General features: G+C 41.5%; 1 protein-coding gene across 1 annotated transcript in view; it reads right to left on the minus strand.

Moving 5' to 3' along the window:
* The window catches only part of lrfn1 (leucine rich repeat and fibronectin type III domain containing 1), a 167368-nt gene extending 163111 nt beyond the window's left edge, over window positions 1-4257 (minus strand). The window contains exons 1-2 of the mRNA XM_034197929.1: window positions 4101-4257; window positions 2542-2720 (exon numbers count right to left, since the gene is read on the minus strand). The gene's annotated coding sequence lies outside the window, so the exon portion shown is untranslated. The remainder of the gene's footprint in view (window positions 1-2541; window positions 2721-4100) is intronic.
* Window positions 4258-13129: the final 8872 nt, after the last annotated feature.

A 13129-nucleotide genomic window follows, 5' to 3' on the forward strand; every position in this document is an offset into this window, starting at 1 on the left:
ATCAGATTTAGCCTCTACAAGGCACGGAGAGCACCGTGGGCTCAAGCTCTCTGTAGCTAAGCCATTAGTTACAAGATACTCAGCCTCCTGTTTCATAAGAGCACGCTTGGTAGGATTTGCGCGGTACGGATGTTGTTTAATTGGCCTCGCGCCTTTTTCATCGATGTCGTGTTTTATCACATTAGGCGCTTTCACACTGCGGTACTTTTCCCACAAAAGGTTCATGTGAACTTAGTTCATGTGAACTCTTTTATTGCGTTCACACCAAAAAGAGCCGGTACTAAAATTAGTTCATGTGAACCTTTTTACCCCCTCGAAAGTCCCTGCTCTTTTGTGAGTTTCAGGCGTACCGATTATACTGGAGCACCAACTAACGTTCATGACTTCAGACAACAACAAACCACAGTGAACAACAGTGGGAAATGTTGTTTTAAAAAACGGACGGATGGAAGCGTCGATAAGAGAACCTTTTACCCCCACGAAAGTCCCTGCTAGAGAGCAGAGAGCTGCTAGAGAGCAGGGACTTTCGAGCGGCTCTTTTGTGAGAAAAGAGCTATATTTCTGATTGGCTGGAAGGATTGCAAACCACGCCCCGCAAAACTCCCAAAAAGTTTTGTGAAGCCGCCATTTTATTATCCTCGCATTAGCATTATTAGCATTAGCCCAGCGCAGAAACGCAGAGAGACTAATTTATGGCAACACAAAATAAAACATGGGAGTGGTGGAGATGAGGAGGTGTCGGCGTTCTGGCGATTTACTCGGAAGGCTTCAGTAGAAGCTGCTGGGAGTCCCAGCAGCTTCTACTGAAGCCAGTCCCTAACTCCGGGGACTTCCGGCCGGGGACTCCGGGTGGCAGTATACGCCGTGAAGTGGTTTGCGGCCTACCAGTAAACCCAAAGCAGAAGAAGAACAAGTGACGTCAGCGGCTTCATTTGCCTAATCCTCCCCCAGGGACTTTTTCCAGTGTGAACGCGATCTGTACTTAGTTCATGCGAACTAAAGAGTTCACATGAACTAAGTTCACATGAACTTTTGTGGGAAAAGTACCGCAGTGTGAATGCGCCTATTGGTTTGGGTCGGGACATCATGGAAAAGGCACGGGAAACGAGCCACTAACTGAGTTATGTCATGCTGCTGCCCCTACTGCAGATGACTTAACGTAGTCGGCAGTGTCTTTATCATCTCAGAGTAACATAATCGGGCACCCGGCTGATGATGTGAATGCATCACCAAGCCGTCGTCAGATGGACCAGAACTATCTGTAACTATCAACGCCGAAACAGCCACTCTTTGATTATCCAACCCTACAGGCTGTCTATCAGCGGCGGTGCGTGAATGATAGCACTTTAGCATATTGACATGACAGACGCGCGTTTTACGCAAATAACATACAAATACAAATAACATAATCTGTGTCACTGAGACAATCGTGGATTTCATATGGACCGAGGAATTTGGCAGAGAGCGCAGCGCCAGGGATAGGCAATAGTGCGAGGACCTTGTCACCTATTTCGAAGTGTCTATGGACAGCGGCACGGTCATAGTTACGCTTCATGATGGCTTGAGAAGCGGAGAGCGTGTCTCTGGCGAGTGAGTTTGCCCGGTGCAATCGCTCACGAAACTGACTAACGTAATCTAATACATTTTTATTTGGCGAAGAATCAACCGAGAGGAAGTCATCATGTAGGATTTTAAGTGGACTGCGGGGCATGTGGCCGAAAACAAGCTCTGCGGGACTGAATCCTAACGATTCCTGAACAGCTTCCCGGGCTGCGAACAATACGAAGGGGATTCCCTTATCCCAGTTTTTTTCAGTTTCCGGACAATACTTTCGCAGCATACTTTTTAATGTCTGATGCCACCGTTTTAACGCACCCTGCGACTCTGGGTGGTACGCACTGGATATGACATGTTTCACCTGCAGTGTTTGAAGGACCTGCTTGAACAGCTTGGATTTAAAGTTTGTCCCTTGGTCCCTCTGGATTACACGCGGTCCCTCTGGATTACACGCGGGATTCCAAATGTGGAAAAGAACTTTGTCAAAGCCTTAACTACAGCGGCGGAAGTAATACTACGCAGCGGAATAGCTTCAGGGAAATGAGTGGATGTACACATTATGGTGAGTAAATACTGTTGACCAGTTTTTGTACGTGGTAGAGGGCCAACACAATCGATTAACACCCTGTCAAATGGCTCACCTATGGCAGGTATAGGATGTAGCGGAGCCTGAGGGATTTTCTGATTAGGTTTGCCGACAACCTGGCATACATGACAGCAGCGGCAAAAGGTAGAGACATCCTTCTTTAAACCTGGCCAAAAAAAATGCTTAAGGATGAGCTGGTATGTTTTCGTCACGCCTAAGTGTCCTGACCATTGGCTCTCATGGGCTACGGATAGTACATGTTGGCGGTAGGGTGCCGGCACAACTACCTGATGCATTACACTCCAATCAGCTTCAGCAGTGGCAGTGAGGGACCATTTACGCACCAATATCTCCTGTACATACGCTACCTTCTCTCCCCTTGCTTTGTCATTACTCACCACCTGCTCGAAACACTTTATAAGCGTCAGATCCGCCCTCTGCGCAGCGAGTAAATGCTCTCGGGTTACCGGGAGTGTTGAACCGTCAACAGCTGGGCTGGCAGGTTGTGCTGGCTCAGCGGCCACGTCAGGGGGAGGGGAAACCACCATTTCTGGCTTTTCCTCCGGCATCTTTTCATCTGAAAGCAATGTCCCAACCACAGTATCAGTTAATGACACATCTGAGTCACCCTTACACGCCTGTACAATAATACAGACTGAGGAGAACCCAATATTTCAAGTGCAGGAGTTACCTTACCACCTGCGATGTCGTTTACCATAAGGAAAACTATACCCTGTATAGGTAATGCTGGGCACACAGCAACAGGGAAAAATCCAGTGATTAACAATCACTGACTGTGAGCCTCCAGTGTCTCGTAAAATGCGTACGGGTCTCTGATCGTCCGACTCACCTGTTAACGATATTAATCCATCGAACACAAAGGGCTTAAAACAGGGATCTATCTCCTCATCATTGTCAGATGCAGAGATACTGGGTGACTCTGTATTAATTAAGCCGATGCGTTTCGGCCGGGTCATGTTTTGTGGCTGCTCCTTACGTTTCAGAACTGCACAATTAGCAATGACATGTCCAGGCTGGTGACAATAGTAACACTCTCTCTCCTCTTTGCTCATTGTATACACCTTTGCTGGCTGACTAACAGGTGCACCTGGCATGGCGAGGTTTCTCAGCAACAGCCGGAGAAAACACCGACCTATGAGTTAACACGTATTCGTCAGCCAGTACAGCAGCAGCAGAGAGAGAATTTACTTTTTGTTCGTTTATGTATACCACGATGCGTTCAGGTAAACCCCTCTTAAATTCCTCCATAAGGATTAATTATTTCAAAGCAGAATAATCCACAACTTTACACGAATCGATCCATTTAGTGAACAACATTCCTTTCTCCCTGGCAAACTCGACATGTGTCTGATTAGGACCCTTCCTGTGATTTCTAAATTTCTGCCGATAAGCTTCAGGGACTAACTCGTACACCCTAACCCCCAAAACACACCAGGAGCGTCTGCGACCTCCTCCTGCGACAACACACACCAGACGCGTTTCAAAACGTTGCGGAAGCGGAGCGTCGTGTGTGCAGCCTCGCAGTTGTTGTTGATTTTGGAATATTCCCATTATAAATGCAAGGTTTTCCACCACAGCATACTGTATTTAAACATTATTGAGAGTATTTTGGGTAGTTGTTATAACACATGAATAAAAACAAATTATAATACAAAAATATAATATCATTATAAAGAGTTAAACACAACTGTATTGATCCCTGGGCGAAATTCACAAGATAAAGTATAGTTAAAAAACCAATATTTATAAAAATATAAATACAAAATAATAATAATATAATAATCTTGATATAGGAAATAAGATCTTACTTAATTGTGAAATGCAAGTTTACTGAACAGTTTTTTAACGACTTTCACAAGATGTTAAACTACTGAATGGCTCTGTACTGTACCTACAAGTATTAATTAACTTTAAAACATTAATATGTAGTTGTTACCTTCCACTCCACAAACTGCAGCGACTAAAAACCAGGCCTTGTCCTTTCTGATGTTGTCCTTGTAAAAAGCATTGGTTACATCATATACAATTGTGTGTTTCTCCACTTCCATTATGAACACCTCGTCGTCCATGGTGCGTTTCGTAGTGGAGGTGTTGTGGGGGCTGCTAAATTAGTATATGTGGGGGATGGGCCTGGCCCGGATGCTCACCTTTCCACTTCCTGCGAGGAGGGGGGCTGCCTGCCCGACTTTACTTTACGGCTGCGCCGCGGCAAAAATAGGATTAATCCTAATTTTAGAGAAGCGCTGCGCCGAGCCGCTGCGCCGAGCCGCTTCTGGGACGCGTCTGAGCCGTAACCCGGCGCAGACGCTCCTGGTGTGTTTTGGGGGTAAGGATGGCACCCTTCACCAAGTCATAATCTAAACTGTCCTCTAATGTAAGAGCAGCTACCACCACAAGACTGAAGTGCCGCGCTATCTCATTCAAATCGTACTTACGACACCGGTCCAGCTGCTCATAGGACGGCCAGACTAAGAAAGACTCCAAATCGAAAGATGCCATACTCAGCTGCACTACTCATACGTCCTACCATTACTTATACAAAAACCACCTATAACCCCAGGAATTAAATATTATATTATCCCGGACGATCCCCCATGTATGTTACGTCCTCTGTAGGGTAGAAGGAAATAACACACCCCAGTATGGAATTAGGTATAGTATAGGCGTTTATTTTATATACACAATATAGGTAGAAAATAATAAGGCAGGCAGCCTGGCACAAACAAAAACCCAAAAGGGTGCAAAGCTAAATGAAGGTCAACAAAAGGAGCCTTGATAAGTACAATAAAATATATAGGCTAAACAGAAAGTAATAAATCAACCCTCTCTATAAGAAGGGGACAAAATAACAAAAGAAGGCTGTTTAAGAAACACAGCTGTAACATGGAGCAAACAGTCAACACAACGCTATACTAATAGGAAACACACTATATCATGTGACAACAGTCAACACAATGCTAAACTAACAAGGAACACTAACAAACAAAATGTACAAGTCAACCACCGTTGACCGAATTATCACAGCGAGAGCCGAAGTATGAGGCGTCTGATTCACCAACACATCCTCACTCCCAGGTCGGCCTATATTGACGTTATGTCAAGTCCCCTGTCGGCTTTTTCCAACGCAAGGGGGGGGGCCTTAGCGTCCATTTTCAACGCAAGGGGGGGCCTTAGCGTCCATTTTCAGCTTTCCGGGATGTCCATATGCTTCTATGGACGCTCATGGAAGCACGGCGTTCGTTTGTGCCCTTAAAGGCAATGTGAGCGTCCATTCTCATTGGATAACGGAGAATTGTACACCCGGAAGTAAGTATTCCCCTTACCGTCGATTGATTTTACAGTGATATCTGCACTACTCATCGACTAAAAAACACCAGATTATCCTTGTTAATTACACAACATTGATTGGTTTAAATTGTGTGCAATGCTTTTGTATTTTTGCCCTTCGATTCGGAGAAACAAATGTTTTTTCGGAGTAAAGGATGGCAGAAGACACTACACTACCCAGAATCCCCAGCTATCGTTTGGACTACACCATGTGCTCTGTTTGACAAACCCCGTGATAGTCCTCAAGCTCTGTGATTGGAGAGTGTGCTCCGAGGGTTACGCCGAGCCTCGAACAGCACTTGAAATGGGATGGAACCACGCAGACTGTCCAAAACTGGATTTGAACGGGTCCACCGCGTCCCCCCTCCCCCACCCTGTCCCCAGAACTACAAATGCTGGCTATTCTGTTTCGCAACATGTTCTGTATCTATGGCACGTCTCTACTGGGAGTTGTAGTTTTAAAAGACGTTTTCGTATTTCCCATAATAAGAAGTTGCCAGTATTAAACTGTGTACATCCCTGGAGGTTTAGGGGATAGGAAACACTCACATTTAAAACATATAATTAATAAATGGGTGAAAATTGCTTGTGCCCATAATGGGCAGCATTAATATATATATATACACACACATGCCAGCTAAGGTCAGAAGAGCTTTATTTAACAGCTGGTCTTATGTTTGTGACCCCTGTTGTTAATTGATAACATTACATTACATTACATTAATTGATAAGCCTGAAACATGCACTTGTTAAGGTTCAGAGGCACATTTTGCAAATATGGCAGTATAGCCATCGATCAGCTTAAGATAAGATATACTTTATTGATCTCAAGTTGGAACATTTGCGTTACATCAGCATGTGTAACAGTTAAATATGCAGTGGTGTTTATTTGTAAATAATTTAGTATAATCACACAAATTCTGTGTTTTATATTTATTGATTGTTCAATACCTGACAAGGTCGGAGATGAAATATCTACATACATCTTATAAGAGTATAATACATTATGTATAATATCAGTTAAAATAAGTGCTTCAACATAGTTAACATTGCTGGAGGTACGCACAAATATTGATAGATGTCTTGTAATGCACTATTGAGGAACCTGCGACCCAAGTTTTTCATTCAATGCATAACTACACCATAGTTGTGTAGGCCTATATGATATGTCAATAAACCTTAGAAAATCTTGAAATCTTGAAAGGGATGTGCAAAATAGTCATTATATACAGTCTTTAATGAACTATTAGTAGAGAATAACGAGTAATTAATATACTTTATAGGGATCCTATTAATATCTAATGATACAAATAATGAAATTCAATAACATGCTTTAACCACTAGGTGTCCCTTTATATTAGGTGTGCACCTTTATGGTGTAAATACAGCCTATCTACCAATTGGATCAAATATAAAAGTCAGCCGAATTAGTGTTGATACTGCAAGGAGACGTATTGTGTGAAAATAAATGTAAGATGTTGTTTAATGGCTGATATATTTATGATCCACGTCACGTTTTCAGTTCCTCATGTTTGTCTAGAAGTCTTCTCATCAGGGCTCTATAAATACAGAACTACGGCAGATATGTAATATTTAATGCAGCCGAACCGTGTATTACAATGCCGTTATGTGATGACTTCCAAAGAGAAAAGCAAGCACACTCGGAATCAAGTATTATTGTATATGTTTTCAATGTTTTCGGTCTGTTTCCGTTATTTGTTAATGACGATGTGCTGTGAGATGTGAGACTGGAATTGCACAGGGGAAAATAACGTAGGCTATCTTTAGATGCGGATTTTGTTAAACTAATATGTTTTCGCTGTGGACCAACACTATACCTTGACGGGGAAGGGGGTAGCAATAAAGATAACACCATTAAACAGTTACACAACATAACAGAAATAATATCGATAGCAGCGTCCCTAGCAACCACCTTGGTAACAATGAAAACGTTATGGACGCAATTTCCTGAAGTAATCTTCGTAATAACTAGCAAACTAAAGATCATGTACATCCACTGCACACATAATCTGAAATAACAACTCATATTTCTCGCATCAAATGACATCAAAACGCATTTGAATGGCCAAACTAACTTTAAAATAGGCATTTTCCATCGAGAATAAAACGAAGTTCGGCCATGTTTTTTTTTTCTTCAGGGAGAAATTTGAAGATCACGTGACGTCAAACAGAGCACATGGTGTAGTCCAAACGATAGCTGGGGATTCTGGGTAGTGTAGTGTCTTCTGCCATCCTTTACTCCGAAAACACATTTGTTTCTCCGAATCGAAGGGGAAAAATACAAAAGCATTGCACACAATTTAAACCAATCAATGTTGTGTAATTACCAAGGATAATCTGGTGTTTTTTAGTCGATGAGTAGTGCAGATATCACTGTAAAACCAATCGACAGTAAGGGGAATACTTACTTCCGGGTGTACAATTCTCCGTTATCCAATGATAATGGACGCTCACATTGCCTTTAAGGGCAGCCGACACAAACGAATGCCGTGCTTCCATGAGCGTCTATAGAAGCATATGGACATCCCGGAAAGCTGAAAATGGACGCTAAGGGCCCCCCCCTTGCGTTGAAAATGGACGCTAAGGCACCCCCCCCTTGCGTTGGAAAAAGCCGACAGGGGACTTGACATAACGTCAACATAGGCCGACCTGGGAGTGAGGATGTGTTGGATTCACACAGCAGACCCTCTCGAATGATGTCAGTCCGCGGCCTTTGTACTCCTCCCCCGGAAGGTGTGCCGAATGTGTGCAGGGATTGGAGGACGTTGATCCAATCCCCTCTTCGGAAACGCGGACGGGACAGCCAATGACATCTAGGGAACCTCACATCTCATTTGCATACACACAGAACAGAGTTAATGGCACCAGGGAGCCAGCGGCTGTAACACAAGCCAAAAGAAAGTACTCTTATTTCCTAATAGTATCCACAAGATGTTTTGAATGAAAGAGAATCAACATCTGTAGTGAGTAAATGAAAGCATGCAGATCATTTTGAAAGTTTAAATCCTTTTTAAAAAGATTTTGAATAGCTTTGAGATGATCGATGAAGGGAACTGGCATAGTAAGACCAGGTACAGGATATGTAGATACTTTTAGATTGTTGTTGTTTGGTTTGTTAATAAGAATTTTGTTGTTTTGATTCTTGTTGTTTTGTGTTGTATTTGGTCAAGGTGTGGATAGTGAAACTGAGGAGGAAAGCTATAATGATTATGTTTAGCATGGAGTGTAATGATTAATAAAGTATGACTTCATACATACAGCTTTTCCTACTTCTTTCAGACACAACATGGTTTTATTGAGTTTTTTTGCAGCATTTGGACGCTGGGTAGTCTCTTTTTAGTTTTTTTTAACACATATTTTTTACATAATCAAATTGCAATATAAATCTAACTAAGCGTCGAGAATACAAACATTGTGGAACAGGAACATCACTAGAGTGTATAGTGCGCTCTATATTGGATTTCAGCAGTCTTGTTTATACAGTTGAATCACCCTGTGCATTAGTACTCTCTCGCGGTGCAATAGGTCCTCTTAATGTGCTTTAAACTCTCCAGCTTACCATCAACATCGGAAGCACCGTAGATGTGATTTTCACTAAGGGTCTCTAATTGGCTTATCAGCGGTGTTTCCTTAACATGGTGAAATAACAGGCATGTGTAGGGAGCTGCATGTTTCAACTAAGGGCCGTCTGTATGGGGGGGCATAGGTTCATGTCGAGCGCTCAGTCTTTGATGTTGGAAGCAGGTTTGTACTCTGCTTTCTGTAGAATCGAAAGAGAGTGATGAGAGAGAAGGTGGGCAAACACCGTATTTGTTATATAAAATAAATAAAGATAATACCTTCTGAAGAAGAGAGAAACCAAACCAAGTTGATGCAGACTGAAAAAGGTTGAAACCTTGTTACCATAATAATTTTGTCATAACCATGTATATACCCAAAAATCATATAGTGTACAAACCTCAGTCTTATATTTGTTTATCATCAAGTGTATTTCACGCAAATGCCTGTTAGGTAATGTTGTTAATGATTAAAATCATGACGTGTTTGACAAACTACGGGAATCTGGTACATTTCCTGCTCTGCATGAATGAGGGGTCGCTCTCAATGAACTGCGTTGATCCATTTACCGGGTACAGTCATGCTTTTATCTCATGTTTCATATGTACTGTATCTCAGCCTTGGTCTGCTGAACACTAAACAAAATATAATGGCACTTATGGCTTAAAGTGCTCTTCAATGTGTCTTTGTAAGAGAAAACATAAAGGGGGCCATCTGGGGAAGTGTGAGGCACAGCTCACTCACTAGGGATCTTCTGAGTCTCTCTTTATCAAGTTATAAAAAGAAACCTGCTGCTCTTTAAGAACAAAAGACAAAGCTTTAGAGTAAAGACCAACATGTTGTAGCTGCAAAAGCTCTCATCAGTATTACAGGGTAACATGAATAGTTAATTCTCAGGGGCATCTTAAATAGCCACTTTGATGCCAGCATTTAAAAACATTAAAATGAGATCACCAAGTTAAATTCTGATCTGACATTTTAATAAAACAGTTAGAGGATAGGTTTTAAAATCAGGTCCCCCATTTATTAATTTAGGGATAAGACGTTTAAAAAAGGAAAGATCCAAAAGGTCTCCCTCTTCTTTTTTTAATAAAATGTAAATCATCTCCTGCTGGACTGAGAGACACATTCTCAATGACAATGAAAGAAAAAGCAGACATGGCATGACTGGCCTCTTTAAAGAGTCTTTCTTCACATTTTTGTTTTGTTGACTGCCTGTCTCCTAATGGAGCTCCTGCACTGAGTGATTCAGTATTTCAAAGAGCACTCTGTTTCACTTTCCACAGAGGCATGAAATCTTCCATCACATCTGTTGTTTTACGGTTAATGAATGTCTGCATGCATTCAGTCTTGGAAATGTTCTCTGTTTTTCTTGTATATGGTCAATTAAGATTATAGGCATCTTGAATGTTTTCCTTGTTGGCTGTAAATAATCATGTAACCCTGATGACGGCTGAGAGTGAGGCTTTGTGACATTGAAGCTTTTTCTGTTGCTCTTCAAGACAAGCTTGGATTTTGATCTTGAGCTCTCTAAGAGCGTCAAGGTTGTGAAAGATGTTTTCTATCTGGCATTTGAACATGACGATACATGTCAGTTCTATCTGATTGTTGACAGAAAGAAACAATGTGGGGAAAAAAAGTTATAACATAAAAATTGATAATCCACATTTCATTTTGGTTTTTATAAAGAATCGACATTGTTTTATTTACTATAATCAGGGGTGCACATAACTTTTTTGCCCTGGTTCTCAAAGGAGCACCTGGAGATGTTGCTTGGTGCTCATCCTTAAAATGAAATAAACCGTAACTTTTGAGGGGTCTTGACTTTATTTGCCAGACACACGGCACTGAACACACGTGCAGAGGTGAACACAGAACACACATGCAGAGGTGAACACAAGACAACATTAGCACGACCAGTAATCCTACAAGCTGTCATCACTACCCTCCTGACTGTTCTCCTCACTGTCTTCCTCTCTGTCAGACATGGTAGCTGATGATGTAGGCCTACTACTTTCTCTCTGGTTGAGTCTGTGATTAGCTGCTTGCATCCACAAGTCAACAGCTGGTTTTGGGTCGAAAGTCTCTGTTGTCATCTTAGACAAGTGGATGTAATCAAATAAGTATGTGAACATAACCAATAACCTACCATAGCCAATAACAAATGAATGTAACTTATTTTATTTGTGTTGTTCATTCATATCTTATTTTACCTTAACATTTATTTATTTATGCATTTTTTTTTATCTCTCCAGTTTTAAAGGATATTTTTGGTTACTGTCCTATAGTATACATTGGAATGATTTCAAACCTGTTTATCCCAATAATTATAAAGGAGTGCCTTGGAAATATGTGTTTACATAAATTGCGACCAAACCGTTTGAACTTAGACTTTACCTCACTGAGCTGTAGTTATCGGTCTGACTGGAGAGGACTCTCCCTCCACATTATTGTAGAAACATCTTCTTCTTATATCCGTTAGAGCAGCTAGCACGGCACCAGATTCTAATAACAACAGCGCTGGTACCGGTGCACCCTCCCTCGCTCACTCGCATTTTGGCTTTGAGCTGCGGGCGCCAGATAAGCCAACATCCCCCATTTTCATCACTTACAGCGCCCATCGTACAGGGCAAATGAAACGTGTAACCGGGGTGAAAAGGGTGTTACATTTACTTAATTATGAATATTGTTACATCAAGGCCAACAATTAGGATGAGCCCCAACGGTCAAAATGTTTTTTTCCCTCCCAGAACTGCCAGCGCAGCGCCTCCACAGATCTGGCGCCCTAGGCGAACATCTAGCCAGCGCTACGGGCCGACCCTGAGTTCATATCATGGTTCATACATGTATGCAACTCGCAAATATCTTTCTCTCTCTCTCTCTTCTCTCTCTCTCATCTATCCTCTCTCCTCTATTTTCTCTTCTCCCTTCTCTCTCTCCCTCTCTCAATGTTGGTACGCAAATGCGCTTTGTTTCAAATGACCCGGTGCTCTTTTTTTGGCGGAGGTGCGCATGCGCACCTGCGCACCAGTTATGTGCAGCCCTGACTATAATCTCAATTTACAGTGTCACAAAAGTATTATTAGTTCTTATACACATGCAATTATTGTGCAAACTATTGCGCTGCCTAACAAATGTAAGGTCTCCTTTTAGCTCTTTTGATCCCCGGGAAATATCTCCACTTTAGCTGCTATATGCTCAAAGGCTAGTTGCTAATTTTGTCTGTCTCCTGTTTGGTGCTGAACAGGTAGCACAGTTTATCAAAGCTTGTTTTTCTAAAAACAGCTCCCTGCTGTGGCTGGAAACACAGTTGGTTATACTGGCAAGAGTCTGTAACAAAAGAGATAAAAGACACTAAATAGCTCAAAGCTGAGGGAGACTGCACATTCGGTGAGAATTCCTTGTCGCTTCATAATAACAAGCAACATGTTAGACAACATCAATAATAAGAATTTGATCTGTTGGACTTACACAAATGTTGAATATAAGTCAGTGCAGGTTTAAAACACTATTTTGATTATCCTTAGACAAAACAAATTGAGTTGGTAAAAGTGAAAACTGATTTACTGTACTGTAAAGGCAAGTGTATGCAGTATATCCGATACTAGCTGTACTTATAAGAACATATATTTTATAAAGGAAAATATTAAAAAGTTTGGTTAAAGATTTCTAAAAACCAATAATGTTGATTCTGTAAATAGAAATTGCACCCTAAGATGTGTAACTGCTGCCTCTGAAAGAATCTCTTCAGCCCTGCCGAGTCCAATTTCAAACCCCATATTTCTTTGAGAGCTCGTGTTTGCATTCAATCTGATATTATTCCACTAAAATAAAGCAGAAGGTGGAGAGCAAAATGTGTCTTATATAATATTCTCTATCCGTGTATGAATTTGTTAAGTTCCACAATAAAAAAATCGATTTTAACATGATGTCCTAATTTTGGGTTATTGATCCAAAGTGTTTTTGTCTGTGAGGTAAGCAGACAGAAAAATGAGAATTGCAATCTCAGGAAGAGAAAAAATAAATATCTGCAGCAGATTCTTTTAAAGGTACCATGGC

This window comes from Gymnodraco acuticeps, unplaced genomic scaffold (assembly GCF_902827175.1).
Source record: "Gymnodraco acuticeps unplaced genomic scaffold, fGymAcu1.1, whole genome shotgun sequence".
NCBI lineage: Eukaryota > Metazoa > Chordata > Actinopteri > Perciformes > Bathydraconidae > Gymnodraco > Gymnodraco acuticeps.